The sequence below is a fragment of the Accipiter gentilis genome, chromosome 17, assembly GCF_929443795.1.
Source record: "Accipiter gentilis chromosome 17, bAccGen1.1, whole genome shotgun sequence".
Taxonomy (NCBI): domain Eukaryota; kingdom Metazoa; phylum Chordata; class Aves; order Accipitriformes; family Accipitridae; genus Astur; species Astur gentilis.
The window spans coordinates 28,931,137-28,947,775 of record NC_064896.1 but is presented as its reverse complement, the minus strand read 5'-3'; the positions used below and the strand labels follow the sequence as shown (position 1 = coordinate 28,947,775).

Genomic DNA, 16,639 nt, shown 5'->3' with positions numbered 1-16,639 from the left:
TTGTCCCCGATGCTGGACACTTCCATCATCAATTTATTTCTCCGCTAATGCCTACTGTCTCAAAACATCCATTTAACCTCACCCAGGCACCCCCAGCTCCTCCGTCAGCAGGCCTAAACACACACAACAGCGCAGGAGAACAAGGATGTGACAACCTGTCAGACAAAGAACACACAGCACCAGGCTGAATTCCTCTGCTCTTCATCACTCCCAGTAGAAGGAAAAATCACTATTTCTGTGGTGATACCATCCCCTTGAGGACCTAGTCAGGGTAACTAATCACAAAATAGGTGTTGCATGTCCCAAAGAATAAAGGTCAGATGCAACATACCTTAGAGTTCCTAACCAGAGGCTTTCAAGCCATTCCAGGAAATGAACACCCAAGGAGCCAGTAAAACCAGGGACGCAAAACATAGGTTCCTTGCACTATGAAGGGCATGGGTAGAGTTTTTCATTTCCCCAGTGCACATCTAACCACTCAGAAGTACATGGCATACACATATACAAATACACATCCTGCAAACTTGCACACTAGATTATAGAGAAACTGCTAAAGTATGCATATTCATGTTTCTTCTCCCCAAATACCCGCTTACCCAACTCACAGTGGATTGATTTTCAGGCTTTCTGCCCACCCCTCCCTGAACAAGCTTACAGATACACACCCCTTCATTGGGGCAAATTAAACATACTTGACACTTCTGGGCTTGCATGCAAACTCATACACCGCATGCTCCAAATTCACAAACTCTGTAAATATTACCAGCAGGCTCCCACAAGGCACTTTAGATGCATGCACCACACTTACTCAGCCACCCGTTCACAGAAGAACGAGCATTTTCTGCAGCATCCTACGTGGTTCCCACCTCCAAAACCGCCTGTACTAATTCCTCCGCCCTCACCCAAGAGAGACAAAGTCAGACCAAGGCTTCAGAGAATCGATAAATTCTCTTTACCACCAGCAGAGAGCTGGGGTACTATAAAGCAAGGTAAAAATAATAGTTACATGCAACCAGCAAAGTTCTTTATCTCAGACTCTTCCAGGCCAGTAACATTTGGAAGAACCAAGCACAACACTGCATTTATGGATGTCCCCATTTCCTATTGAGTTAAATTCAATTATGGCCCCTGATGTGTTCAAAAGGGTTTGCTCTCAGATCTGAAAGAAAGCTTGTTCCTTTTTTTGTTTAAAAAAAAAAATCAATGAGGATAAAAAAACCGTTTTACAAAAGCAAAGTATTGAACCAGGAATAGGCATGAAATTTAGAGGGGAAAGGGGGCTTCTGGAGAAAGAAGCCCATGGCTTCCTGCAGAATTAAGTTTTACCACTAGAATTACACAAAGGCATTTTGCCCTGCACTCCTCTTGTGTTGCTGAAGTTTGAGGAAAGCTCTACTCTTTCCGGTTTTAGAACATGCACGTAACATCTCAGGAAAGGCATCTCTCGCTTCCTATGCGCTTCATTATTCATCTGCCAAATAGTTTTAGCCCCATATTAACCTCGGAAGGAAAACTTGAAAAGAAAGAGCAGCCTCTTTCTCTGCTAGAAAATAAGTGAAAATGACAAAGGTGAGGGGAAGAGCAATCCCACAGCACACAGAGAATCTCTCAAAGAAATCTGTCATTATTCTCTATTCAGGAAAGAAAAAGAATGTACACTGCAACAGGAACTTAAGAGAGAACTTCAGTGGCAAATTACTGCTTCTTCATTTTCTTTTAAGGACTTAACATCCGCCATTCAGCAGAGCAAATGGTAACTTTTTTTGCTTCCTCTGACAGGGGATCACAGGCACGTTTCCCCTCCAAGCAAAAATACAGAGGTTCATATCTGAATGCTCTCATTTAGCGAAGCAGTTGTCATTAGCGGATGCTTGGATACCATGGAGATGGTGACAAACAACTGAATCAGACAGAACAGAGTCACAAAAAGGGTACTGTAGTTTAAAAGGTTAAATCTGGCTGAGAGGTAAAGCAGTCAGACAGGACTGCTGAAATGGAAGGACACATCATCTTCACAGAGATATCCTGGAACAAGAGACAGACCACTGGCTAGAAAAACTGCCACCTCCAGAGTGTCTGAGGCTGAAGTTTGTGAAGACTGGCCGGTGCACTTTTAAAAGAGGTCTTGTTTTGAGTTCAACAGCAGACAAGCAAAAAAGTGAACCACTTACTGTTCCAGAACCATTTAGCAATGGAGAGTTGCAGAGTTCACTTCATTTACTACTTGCCACATCTGAATTTTCAACCACCAAAATCCGAGTTGTGTTTCAAAAAGGAAAGAACATACGTTTTGGACCCTGACAAAGACATGACAAGCATAAAGGGAAGTTATTAGACAACACTAGGTTGCATTTCAATGAAGAACACTTAAGGAGTCCTGATATGACCAAGAAATTAGTAGGCAAGACAACACAAAAGGTAGGATTCACTTTATTCGGGGCAGTCATAGGCTGGCTGAGATGCTGCAAACTCACAAGAAGGATCTGACTTGCTCTTATTTTATGGGAGGTGAAAGCGTTAATTTCCCATGAGAGAAAACAGCACAATTTTGCAGGATCATTTGGCAGATCACATGGGGAAGACAAGCCTCCAGAAGCTCAGACTTTTGAGCTGGAATCTATATTCCAAAAATACATCAAGGCTGCATCTATGGCTGTAAACACCAGCAAGCACATTACACAGATCTGTGCCAAAAAGACAAGCCATGACACCATACTAAATTTCATTCTTCTTTCTAAAAGATGCAGAGCTATGTAAATTCCAACTTCTGACAGACATGGAGCAGTGTAACAGACCTGAATGGAAACCTTTCAGTGTAGAAATGCTCTGGAGCTTTTTTTCAAACCAGCCTCACCATTTCTATTGTACTTACTGCAATGAAACTGCAAGGTCCTGAATTTCCCTGTTTCTTCCTATTATCCAGTTCAGTTTTATTTAAGGTGGCCTGAGGGATTCACCATTTTATTTGCACATTTGTTCTTCAGAAAAGAATAAGGACTCAGTCTAGAAGCTGGCCTGGATCTAAACTCAGCACCTCTCAGGTCTGTGCTGATAACCATACATCTAGACCAACAAATCAAAGAAGAAACAGTTATTACAGAGGAAGACAGACATGGCAAATGCTTAGAGCACCTATTCATTTAAGGTAGCCTTCTCATATTTATCAATTAGCTAATTACTCCTAGTAACCATAAACACTGTTTAAAATTATCTTACTGTGTCTTCACAAGAGGCATCTCATACAATCAATCAGCAAGTCTCTGCTCTCATTCAGCGAAGTTACAAGCTCTTCAATAATATGACACTCATTGTTTAGATGGTCCAAGCAAATCTTCCCATCATGCACATCACAGAGCACCAAACTGTATCAAATAAACTATCCCACCAGCAACAGTGGGAGAACAAACTCCTGAAAAGGATCATGAGTGCTTACTCACCCCTAAAGACGCCAATGCCCGGACAGAAACCAGAATGCTGAGGAAGAGGGACTGACACCAATTCCTGTGCCTGACAGCTTTCTCAGCTCGTACCCCCTCAGGGGACAAGGACATTCTCACTTGAGGAAAAAAATCAGAGAAAATGGAAGTGCACGCAGCAACACAATCCTTTATCTACAGGAATGAGCTCACAAAACTTCTTAATGGTTGGACTCATGATCTTGAAGGTCTTTTCCAACCTAAATGATTCTAATTCTATTCTTCTGAAACAGCAGGCATTTAGAAAATACACACAACACAAAAAAGGCACAAACTCCACCCACGATAACCCTACCAGCAGTCCTCTGCAGGTATTGCTAGAAGAGGACTTTTCATCACCAGATTACTGCTGATGCAGTGATGTAGATCTGTGCATAAGGTTATGGAAATGAGATCAGTTTAAACAACTCAACAGAAGACAATTTATCTTACTAGTTTACTAGAGAAGTTAGTTGCACTGGGTTTTTTATCATTGCTTGCTGAACAGCACCTTTGCCTGACAAAACAGCAAGTGAAGAACATGAGGAAAACTACAATTTTTACGAGAATGCTTCTCGTAAAAATGCTTCTTGTATCCTGTTTTCAGGGAGAAATTCTTATTAAGGTCAGAGACATCACTGAGGAATCCACTTGTTTTAATTTCACACAAAGGGAATACGCAAGAACCAAAGTAGGCTGGCTACTGAGTTAATAGCTTGAACTGAACAAAAAGCCATGAATTCTCACGCAATTCCATAGACATTTGTAGTCAACCTGAAGGAGAGCAGAAGGCCAGGTCTCCTCAGAGAGGGACAGAAACTCCAATGGAGGGGGAGAGAGGAGGACTTCCAGGGGTCTGCAAGAGTCTACAGGAACACAAGCCCGGTTAAAGGAGCATTCGTGTAAAAGCAGACAGACTGGAAGCTTGTGGGTTAAGAGCCCATGACAAAACTCCCTGTTAGTCAAGCAGTCTCTGCTTGCCATGCAGATTTTCTACTCTTGCTGCAAGGAAGAGAAAAATAATCAGCAACTTTTTTTATTTAATCTTTTAGCTTGACATCTTTACATCTTCTCAAACAAATCCAGTGTATAAAACTAAGAGACCTACACCCCTTTCACTGGAAGGGAGAAAAGGATAAAAAGGAAGAAGGAAAAGAACAGAAAAGAAGAAATGACTGAAGATAGAGGGCACATTTTTCTAAAGCTCAGTAGGAATTCTACCTCTTATTTGAAATCATCAGCAAGATACAGCAGCATTATGCTTTGCATTTAAACACAAATTTTGTATGCATTTATATTAGGATATTCCGCTTTACTATATGTTGCTTCTAAAATACAAACCCATCAATTGTCACGTGCATCATTATCATGCTTTAAAAGCTTGTAAATATGCTTCAAATAGTTAATTAAATAGTTCACTGTATTTTAGACTTTTTTAATAGATCAGTTATGGTTACATTCTTACATACACTTAGTTTATAACAAACTTAGGATCAAGATACCAGGCACCGTGACTTAAGCTCATGCACCCAAACAAGCAAGCAGAATAAAAGTGCTTAGCATCTTGCACTACAGAATTATAGGCAGAGCAATTGCAGCTGTAGGAGACAAAAACCATATTGTATTATTGGAAAGCAGAGTGAGACCTAGTAAGCAGGATCAACATGGTTGCACAAAGGGAGCAGACTCTAGAGTCTATTTCTGTGCCCTGTGAGTAGACTATCAACTCCCAACTATACTTGTGCTCTTAAAAATACATAGCAATTTGATTTTAGTTTTTCAATAGGCAAACTTTCCATTTCTTATGACAATCAGAAAAATAATTTCAGTTTCTTCCATCTTAAAAGTTCAAAGCCAGACAGATACTGCACCTGGCAAATTTTCAAGATTTTTCTTCTGATTTCTCTTTAGAAACACACAAAGTATTAGCTTGGAAGTAAAGGAATGGAGTTCTAACTAGAAGCATCACAACAATTCCCGCCACCGTGAAACATGTGTCATGTATGTTTGTTCTGGAAGACTTAAATTACAGTATCACATATGTGCAGTGCAGAATAAAGAAAATATCTTCACAAACTAGCTTCAAGTTAAAAGTCTGATTTACTCGAAGAATCTATTCCAGCAAGAACAACCATCCCAAAGCTATCCACAGATCCCAAGAGTCCATTTGTCACGCTCCTGATAGCACAAAGGGCACTTTCATAAACTCCTTTCCCCTAGCTCTCTAAAAGCAGATGAAAATAGTTCCACTCTTCCAAGCATCTCAATTGCTGTCTCTTTAAATGTAACTTCCTCAAACTCCAGTACTGAATCCAGCCCAGGATGTACTTATTCATCTGCTGGATCACTGTCAGAATCAGAGAGACTGCTAGCTTTAACCAAGCATTATTTACTGCTACCTAGGTGGCAAGCTGAAAAGCAGAGTATGCTGTTTTCTCAGAGGAAAAGCTGAGTGTAAGCAGACTGCCCAAAGTAAAAGCTGCTTGTTCTAGGGTAGATAGAAAACTTTGCTACCCAAGGAAAAAGTCTCAAACATCCTTCCCCCGTCTGAAGACAGAGCAAATGACTGCTGGTTTAATGCAAGAAAGTTTAGTAAATTGCAGGCAGGCCTGTAAAGGACTCAAAGCCTCACAGGCTGTTATCCCCCCCAAAGCTGAGCAGCATACGAAGCACGCTGGGGTTTACTCTCTCAAGTAGCAGTCTTGTATTTTCTACAGGTCTCCAGCTTGCTGTTCCTTGCCTGGACAAGACCCACAAAACCAAGATTGGTATTAATGTTGCTTTAAGGAGAGTTTTCCAAGTCACAAAGGCTTGGAAGTGTGCAATTCTAGTTCACAAATCCGTTCAATTTTATTGCAACTCAGAAACCAAAGTGACCTAGTTCTGATGACCTAACACAAAATTAATTCACTTCTAAGATGAGGTTGCACAGGAAACACCCCTCTGCCCATTTTCATACTTGGCAGTATAAAATGCCATTAAACATCTGTACCTTCAGCACCCTAGGATTAAAGATTACATCACAAATAGAGACATGACCTGAACTTCACATGGATTACATGGCAACTCACAGCTTGTACACTCAGATCCCATGGGGAATGCCAAACTGTTTTACAGAGGGAAGCAAAGACAGGTGAGACTGATAAAAACATGCAAGTCAAGTGGATATATCAAAGGGCAGCTAGAGGGCTTGCAAGTTTATGTCTCTGGTTTCTGGTTAGATGTACACAGTGTTTAAGGGATACATAAAAATCTCTTCTTAGAACAAACCAAGGTGGACATAGCACAAAGAATGCTACATTTATATTCCCACCCAAAGTCCAGAAGCACATCGGTACACTTGCATACAAAGCAGATTTTTTTTTTGTCATAACTATTTGTTCATAGGAATTTTGACAAAGTTTCATAAAAAGTAAAACTGACAAAATTTAGTACAATGCAAATGCACTGAGTATCTGCTGAAGGCAAGGCTTCTCAATGCTTCTAAACAGTCTGATATCTACTTTTTTTTTTTCCTCCTATGAAACAGACAAGTATTTTGGTTTACCCTATTTCTCTTCTCTAATTTTTTAACATAACTTTTTGTCATTGGAGGGAGTCTTTTCATCCTTCCCACTGTTCTTCCTGGAGCGCACGTTCCTCAATTTTAACCGCTCAGATCAGTGTTGCACAACTGTTCCTTCCTAGGACTCTAGAAGAGGAACAGGTGGATGCAGCAGCACAGTGAAGTTTGCCTTTCTCATTGCTCATTTCCCAGCAGTGATCGAGACGCCAGGGGCTTACAGCAATCCTTGTTTCTCTGACTTCTGATTTGGTTTTGCAGATAGCAGTCAAAAGGATCCAGCCCAGTGCCTTAAGTTAAAATGGAATTCTGATCAAATCTGGTTTTTACAGATCAGCGCTATCAAAATCAGTACCAGCAATACATATGTAGTTCATATCCTTGAGTCTGTGATTTTGACTCTGTAGCATGTTATGGAGGGAGTAAAATTTTTGTAAAACAGCAGAGACGGTAACTCCCAAATCTCTTATTTAAATACGGATTTAAAGGGGAACAATGTTCTAAAGGTCATCAGAACTCTTCCTTTCTGAAGAGTTTTGGTTACACAAGTTCCAGGCTATATGCATTATTTACCACGTTGCAGATGCTGTTCAAGTTTCTTGTGCCTTTTAGCCACTACTGGGCAGCCTGTCCACTACAAACTGACACATATTCACTGGGCTGAGCAGTAATCTAATCAGCAGCTTTAAGAACCCCATGTAACTTTTATGACACAGAAAGCTAACACTTAGGACAACAAATAGCTTCACCCAAATAATGTTTTCTATTTAGAAAGCTTTCCACCAGTGCCCAATAGATATTCCTTCCTCCCCAATCACAAACTAACCTCCTTAACAGTGTAGACACTTCCCCACTGCATACACATTTCCCTGAAGCCAATGCCATAAAACTCAGAGATTAAAGACTTGGTCTTTACAAAAGCCACTTCCTACAATTTCATTATCTCCCAACCACGACTATTTTAAAAACACTCAGCCTGACCACACAAGCTCAGAGACACTGAACCCCCTGTTCAACCAGAAGATGACAGTGAGCAGGATATAGCAACTCATCACCAGGTAACACAAGGTTTTGTCCTGGCATGTGAGTAATCTCCTTCCCACCTTGGCAGAGGTTATACTTTCCCTCAGAACCATTTCCTTTAACACGCTGGCTAATCCATCAAACAGAGATTTGCTGCTTTCAGTATGCTGAAACTCCAGCATCCCAGAAGCTGTATATACTGTCTTTGGCAATCACGGTGCTGTTTCCCACCTGGAGCTGGCTATACATACCAACCCGTGTATCAGGACCTGCAGACTCAGCAATCCCCATTCCTATATTTCAAGTGACAACTGAAGCCTGTCCCAAACACACCGGCAGATACCAATTCCCAGAATGGGGACAGCATGAATTCCGGCTGAGCAGTCTGGCAACATCTCAGCTATAAGATCTGAAAGCGATATAGCCTTTACTTCTACAAGCATGCAGGTCTCTGTGACCTTAACCGGGGATTTCTACGGTCAGGGCTCATCACCCACTGTGGCAGATCCACATGGCAGAATTACTTTTAGTGCCAGGTAACCGTTTCAGATACCCGTCCCTGTAGAGAAGTAATAAAGGCTGAGAGAAAGAATCAATCCATGTGTCACACCCACCCCTCCACACACCAGCAGCTTCTCCCTGTACGATCAGACAGCAACGCCTATCCAATCCCCCACAGCCAAGGCCAGTTTGGACTGGGGTCTTGGCTCCCAGTTCTGACCCCGCCATCAGCCCTCGCACCTGTCTGGGGCAAAGGACCGCCTCTTTCTGTAGGGTGCAGGCCACATTGCGAGGAGGCCCTCCAGCTGGAAAGGAAAGACGCGGTTCCCGCAGGAGACAACCACCCGCACCGCCCCTGCTCAGCCGGCCCGCCGTCTCCCCGCAGCCCGGCAAAGAAAACCTTCCCTCCGGCCACAGCTCCGCCAACCCCACCCGCACCTGTCAACCGCTTTACCCGACCAGGGCGGGACGGAACAAAGCACCGCCGGCACCCCCAGCCCTCACCGACTCCCGCTTCGCCCCTCAGTGACACCCCCCCCACACCCCCACCCCCCGCGGCCCACCGGGACCCCAACACCTGCCTCAGCGGCCTCTTCCCCTCACGCCCCGCGGGGACCTGCCCTCCCGCCGCAGGAAAGGCCCCACCGGTGCGGAGAGGGGGGCTGACAGCCGCGTCCCCGTCGTCGTCCCCCCGTGCCGGGGCCGACCCAGGGCGCGGGGGTCACCGCCGCCCTCCCGCCTCACCTCTCTGCCGCCGCCGCAGGCCCAGGGCCGCCGCCACCGCCACCTCCATCCCGGGGGCCTCGCGGCCCCCCGATTCTCTAACACCGCCTCCGCCCGTGCAGGGGCCGCCCCCGCCCGTGCCGGGCCGCCCACTGCGTCAGCTTCGTAAGGGCCGCTACGCACCCAGCGGTCACCATGGCGACGGCTGGGGCGGAGGGGAGAGAGAGAGCGAGCGCGTAAGTACGGGAGGCGGCGGCGCCCCCTGGCGGGCCTGTGGCGGCGGCGCGGGACAGGCTGGGCCGCGCCTTCCCGCTGAGGGGAGCGTTCCCGCCGCTGGCCCGGCCGCCCTCGCCCCTCCACACCTCGGGAGCACCCGAGCCCAGCCAGAGTGTCGTCGTCGTGTCCCCCCCCCCCTTCCTTCACCATCATCCTCTGCCTCCCCCTGCTTGGCGCCAGGGCCACAGCCCCCCTGAGAGAGACCCCGTTCCCTCCTCACCGCCAGCCCCCAGCCTGGGGTTCCATCCCAGGCCTGTGGCAGCCGGAGCTCCCCTCATGCCGCTCCGGGCACTGAAGCGGCTTTTATTCCCTCACAGCAACACCGTCCGCTGCTCTCAGGACAGCCCCAGCACCGCCTTTCGGAGGGAAGATGGGCATACCTGGCTCTCCCAACGTCCCTTCCCTGAGAAAAGCCCCCCAGCACGACATGGAAGCCTCTCTTCATGGAGCCTCTCCCTCTGCTACAGCCTGCCAGGGCAGCTACCAGCTACACACAGCCTTGGCACACCTCTTTCAATCCCCACCATGGAGAGCAACGCTTTAACTGTCACCGGGCTTGAAATTTAATCGTCCTTTAATCAAAAAGGCTTCAAAATTATAACATGACTGAAACGGAAATAAGGTTTCCGCTGTCTGTAACCACTTAGAGCTTTGCGTGGCCCAGGCGGCCGGTGGTCTCGGGCAATCTGAGTGCAATGGCCTCCTGCTCACACGTACACTTACCAACAAAATCCTGATAAGGATGGACTCACCGTAACAGCCTTCCCTTGGTTATGGCATTTGGGTGGGAGAAAGGGCAGCGGTGGCCCCAGTCAGACACAGCAGCGGCTTCAACGTAACAAGTACTGAAGTATCAACCAAGGACATAATTTAGATGCTGTTATTGCAAAAGTCTAGAAAAGTAGCAAAAAAGAAAAAAAGTCTCCCGTGAGTAGGAATACATGTCCCAGAAAACAGTTAAGCTCATCCAGCAGGGGATAGCAGCATATACCCATCTGTCCATTCCTCCTTAAAGCAAGTAGAACAGCCTTCAAATGGTCTGCTCAGTGATATCACTGTACCTTGAAAATAAAATAGCCTGACAGTACTATAGGTGGTAGAAAAACATTCAGAAAAAGCTTTGAAGCACTGGTATTCATTTATGCTGAGGTCTTTGTATACCATTCAGGCATAAAAATCACACTCACGCCCATTTTAAGAACCTTTATCTTGCCAGACAGGTGTAAAGTGGCTCTGGTTTAGATGAAAAGCTGGAGCCAAATATAGCATTTGGACAAATAAGTTTATCCTGCGTTTGGCACTTCCAAGGTCTTCCTTCAGCACGAACCGTTCTCAGCAGAGCAGTGCCAATCCGGTGAGCAGACACGCCTGGAAGTGCTGAAACCTAGAGCAGACAGAAGCAAGAATCTCAGGAAAGCTATAAATGACTATTTTATTAATGAAAATACAATCAGTAGCTGTTCAAGACTTTCAATTCAAGTGGTGGTATAGACTACATACCAGCCCAGATCCTGCCAATTAATGTACACAAGTCATCACAGGCAATTAATCTCATACAGCTCAGGCTTTCTGCTTGCAAGCAGTCCCAGCTGTCCGTATCTAACTCAGCTCCACAAAAGAACTGCCTGTTAGCAAGGGCCAGACCGTATTTATAGCACAGCTCCAGCAACAGAGTACATCACAGCTATCGGCAGTTCTTTCTTTCCAGACTCCTATATGGCAGTGACACAATTTACAAACAAATTTGGACTTTGTTTTGTGTAAGCCTGTTTCCTCAACACTCCCTCAAGTGTTAAGGGAAGGACTTAACACCCCTCTGAAATCCCCCGTCTCTGCCCTCGCGCGAAGGGCATTGCCCTCTACCGCTGCATGCGAGGGCGGGTGGCAGAGCACTTGGGGGTAATAACTACTTGCCAGAAGAAAAAGCTGTTTGATTATGACATTAATGGGAGCGCGTCACAAGAGAGACTGGATGTTCGTTAAGCCCCAGAGAACCATTTTAGCCCTGCCGAACCCAGTCCTCACCTATATCCTCCATAGCAAGAACATTAACTTACAAGTTTCCCAACCTGGGGAAAATGAAAGAGTTTGGTTTTGAGTGCCCGGGGCAATGGCATGGAGAAGTACATGCATCAATGACAAGCCCTACATCTTCAGAGGGATGTAGGAGAACAGAATTACAGCATCAAAGATACATATATCAGCTGGGTTATCACAGCAGATAGCTCAGATACATGCCTATTAGGGTGCACTTACACAGCCTGCTTTATTGCCTCTGCATCAGGACATCACCTCCACTGATACACCACCATCAGTTTCACAATAAAACCTTCAGTAGCATCACTGGCCTAATAAATTGCCAGCCCTCACCATCCCTACTCACCCTTAGACTATTCTGCACTGTGCGCAGTGAACCTTGGCTGAAGAATAACCCAGGAACACAAGTGCAGGGGCATTCTCCGTGGTGTTCTTTACGCTGAAGCATGTCATACCTCAACCACACAGGTATGGCACAGAGCTGGTCTGTCACCGTGGCCTTGGAATCACTGACATCAGCTCTCCAGAACAAGCGAAAAGTCCAGACCACTGCAGGCAGCCTCGGTGGAGCTCCAGAGATCTCTGTAACATGCCAGCAGCACACAGGGAGGATGGGATCAACAAAGAACCCATCCAGCTCTGCTGATCTTGGTGTCCTGAAGAAAGCCAGTGGGATTCTGGGGTTAAGGATCACATTCTCCTAAACCTAAAAGCAAAACAAACCCATCTCCAGGACATTTGGAAAAGTAAAAAGGCTCCGAAATGTACAAACCCAGGAGCTATCAGCAACCAAAAATAGCTGTGTGCATGGGAAGCTTTTTATTATTATTATTATTCAGTTTGTTTTAGTTACCACCACCCCCAAGCACAGCACATGCAATCTCTCTGCTCTTAAATCCTGCTCCTGCTTGCCTCCCAGTCAGAACCAGACAGTTTGTTACTCCTGTGGTAACAAGCCCCTCTCCTCCTCAATCCCAACCCTATCAGTTGCCCTGAACTGCTCCATGAGGACTACAATAAAATCATAGGAAAAAAAAATATTAACAACAAGCCTACTTGGGATCTTCTGAGAGCACAGCAGTCTCCTTGACACAGTGGTTCAAATGTCCAGGCTACCCAGCTGCCTTCTGTCTCCTGTTCAAGCCCTGCAAAACACCAAATGAGGGTGAACCCCATCACTCCTGCAGCAGCTGCAGGCATTGTGCCAGGTTCATCTCTATTTCCTTGCAGGCTAAAACTGCCTTGAGATCACTTTTTGCATTAGCACAAACTCTCACCACCAAATAATGATCCCACAGCTTCTTCCATCGCATGCGTTGGGAAATAAAGCCATCTCTTTGCCGCTTGTGACAGTTTCTTTGCAGCAGAGGATACAGGATGCCCCAGCAGTGTGCAGAGAGAAACCAGCCTCCAGCCCTTGCAGATGACCCTCTGGGTGATGGTCACTATTTCACATGGCTGAATTCAAGGGGGTGACTGCAGCAAGTGTCTCAGCAAGATGTTTCTTTAATTCTCAAAGGGGGGTGGGGGTGGTGTGGTGTGGTGTGTCACTGGGGACAGGCTGTCACCAAAAGATGAACAATAACATTACCCCGATATTCCCTTCAGAGTCAAACACCCCAGTACCTCACCCACCATCTCTGGCTCTCACGGGAATGTCAGTCAACCTTATTTCCACAGAAAAGTACCACCAAATCAGAGAAACACCACACTGTTTCCTTCACGCGATACCAATGCCAGATACAACCAGAATTCGGGAAGTGCTTTTAAAAGCCAAAGCCAGTGGGATCCCTGTCTCCCATTTCCAACAGATCAAGCATAAAGTACCTGTGTTTGCTTCCAGCACCTGTGGTAGCTGTGCCTCCCCAGCCTGCCTGTCAGCTCTCCATCACTACCCAGCGTGACTCCCGCCCGCAGTTAGCCAGAGCCGTCAGCCTCCATCGCCTACTACCAAAGTGTTTCTAAACCAGCACCTTCAGGCTGATCCTGCTTGGCTTAGGAGAAGCTCCCCACACACCAGCTACCCAGGTCTTTCATTAGCCACCATTGGATCTCCCCAGAAACCTGCTCTACTTCGATGCCCACAGAAGCAGCTGTAATCCCAACACACAAAGCCACCACCTCCCAGACTGGCCCTCTGTCTCCTACTTCATTTTCCCATCCCCTGCACTGGCACTGTAAATCACCCAAGGCAGGGACTAGCAGGTGCTAATGCCCCCACAGCAGGACCAGCTGCTGCAGCACTGCAGATAAACAGCATTACTCAAGTCTTAACTAAAAATCACTATCCTCATGAAGGTGCTGCTTCTGTGCTCAGCACGTTTGCAAAAATCTCCCCCAAGCTGCAAGCTGGGTCAGGACCTTTTGTGGTTCCTCCAGGCACCGGGACTCACCTTGGAGGGGTACCACATCGCTGTGCCAAGCACAGTCACTCCCCTACTCCCATCTCCCTACACCGTGTTCAGGACTCTGCACCCAGCCTCCCCTCCTGTTTAAGAGATGCTCATTAGCATTTTACAAGCAAATTTACAGCTAAGCTAGCCAGCAGTGGTACCCATGTAAAAGCCCAGGGAGTTGCACAAGTCAAAGCACAGATACTGCTGATTCAAATACTCCACAGGTACTGCTGTCGGGGCACTCCAGGAGAGGTGTTTGGTCATTGTTGGGGACAAACACAACGCGAGCTGGGTGCCTTGCCCCCAATTTGTGCCTTTCAAAAGGCAAAAACCTGGTCTAACAGAGAGCAGCCCAGGTGGCTGGATTCGCTCCTGGCCCACCCTGTGTACCTGAACCCCTAAAACAAGTTCCCTTCCTACTGTAAGTTAGGGCTCATTTTGGAGGAGACGTCTCCAGCCTCAGCCAGTCTAACCTGGGGACAGGTGCTCTGGAGACAAGCTGAAAGCACAAAGTCGGGCTCTTAAACTGACACACTGGGGTTTACAGACTGATCTGGGAGCTGAAATGCCACCCAAAGGCAAGACAGGTCCTCTTTACTCACAGGGGTGGCAAACCTCTGCCGTGCATGTGGAGACAGACCATTATCGACGTGTGGGGCAACACCCAGTTCCCATCGCAGGCAAAGAAGGCAGAGCGCTGCTGGCACGTTCCCGGCCAGCTTGGCAGCTCCTTCTCTTGGGCACAGCTCTCCTTTCATACTAGCACAGTGCGCTTTTTGCCCAGCCATGAGGTTCCCAAGCTCCGCTTCTGCAGGTGAGACCACCTTCCCAGCCACAAAGCTGCTTTCTTAGGCACTGCTTTGCAGGGTCCCTCTCTTCTGCAAGACATCTTCCACACAGGGAGCCAGGGCACTACATGCCTTCACAACGCTGTGGGTTCACTTTTGGCACGTAGTAAATACATACGTGTGCACATGTATTTATTTTACTGGCCTTGACAGAAAGCCTAGAAGCGATTTCTCCCCCAGGTTGCATTTGGTAATTCAGTACAGCCCTTGCTGCTAATGATTCCAAGCACAAACTCATCCTCCAGCTGCTTTTCTAAATTTGTGCCAGATCTAACTATGGAAGCCAAGCCTCAAAGACTTGCTATAAATCCCGCCAGCGCTTCCCCCTCCCAAGGACATTATCTAGCATTACCCAAGCTGTGACTCTTCAGCCCAGAAATTTCTCACTGGTAAATAGCCATCTCTACTGAAGAGGAACATTAAATAACATTTCACTGGAGTTCTCTCACCACTGCTGAGGCTGCTTAGCAAAGCTCAGGGCCTTTTCCTGCCCAGCAGCTGCAGGTGGCCTCTCCATCAGAAACAAGCAGGTGAGTGGTTAGAGCAGCACTCTGGGCTGTCAGTACATTTGCCATCATCCTCCAGCAGTGTTGCACACTCCCTTCTTGGACAAACCCCCTCATTCTCAGCAAGCCATGCATTGCCCTGTGCTAGGTTTGCTTTTTCACCTTGGATTGTAAAGCCTCATGGTTTTGCAGAAAAAAAAGGAAGCATGGAAATGAACCCTAAAGGCTCAGAGAGGAGATGAACGCAAACCCACAAGCTCCCCATTCTGGGGACCTGACTCACAATGTTGTGTTTGCAGTGCTGGCAGCCCAGCAGAGGCCCCAGCTCCATCACAGCACTGCCTAATTCAGGTGCAATAACATGTCATTTTCTTTATCTGCTTGACCCCCTCCCCCCCCCCAAATTCCTACATGCTCTCTTATTTCTCCTCACCACCCACCTTTCAAATGCCCTTGGCTTCATCCTCCTTGCTAAAACCTCATTTGGAAGGAAAGCTCTAGCCCAGAAATGAATCAGGATTTTTAACAGGAGCTTCAGGGATGTGGGATGCATTCACCCCCACAAGCAGGAGAGCTGGCCTTTTCCCAGGGCTCTGCAGGACTCGGTCAGGTGGCATTAACACAGCTTCCCTGCAGAGGAACACTGGCCGAGATATCAAACCATGAGAATTTACCCCATGGGCTGACCAAGAATAAGCTGCTTCCCGATTGTCAGTAGCTTGCTAACCTCCTGTGACGGAAATCACTGCAGCAGGATAGGAAAGTTTACAGTTCAGCTGTGTTGTGCCTGTCAGTGCTAGAGAGAAGCAGTCCTAAGAGAGCACCGAGTCTGCCTCTTCCCCACCAAGCAGCACCTGCAGCCTCCCAGGCTCTTTAGGAAGCAAGAGGGGCCATGAATACTGCTGTCAGATAGGGGCACCGCACAGAGGATGCCAGCCCTCCCTGTTTGCCATGTCTCTGGACATCAGTCAGATGCAATTAAAAAGCAGCAGCTGGAGCCAGGGCACTTGGATAATTTCATTAGGCCAAATGCCCTCCCTTCTCTGCTTGCTTGGGAACCTGCGCTCACTTCTGGAGGTGATTCGTAGCAGGGCTGAGGCAGTTGTACTGAACCAGAAGGTTTCATATTGAGGATTCCTCTCTGGCTCGGCTCCTGGCTCCTTTCCGACTTCTTGCACCAGGCTGCAGAGCCATCCCTCAGTTCTCTAGGGCCTCAAAACCTTTCTAACCCACTTGGCATTAGCCCAGCTCTGAACTGCCAGAGGGGGAGTCTCTGCTCTCGCCTGGAGACTGTGCTTCCCATTGAGATCCT

At 46.9% G+C, this 16,639-nt stretch overlaps 1 protein-coding gene across 9 annotated transcripts in view; it reads right to left on the bottom strand.

Moving 5' to 3' along the window:
• Positions 1–9,377, bottom strand: part of DAGLA (diacylglycerol lipase alpha) — a 76,021-nt gene extending 66,644 nt beyond the window's left edge. For 5 of the 9 annotated variants that reach the window (XM_049820311.1, XM_049820316.1, XM_049820319.1 and 2 more), the window contains exon 1: positions 9,286–9,376. The gene's annotated coding sequence lies outside the window, so the exon portion shown is untranslated. Of the gene's footprint in view, positions 1–3,437; positions 3,553–9,285 lie in introns of those variants that run through there. The other 4 variants (XM_049820310.1, XM_049820321.1, XM_049820322.1 and 1 more) reach the window with 2 other exon arrangements.
• Between the last annotated feature and the right edge of the window lie 7,262 nt (positions 9,378–16,639).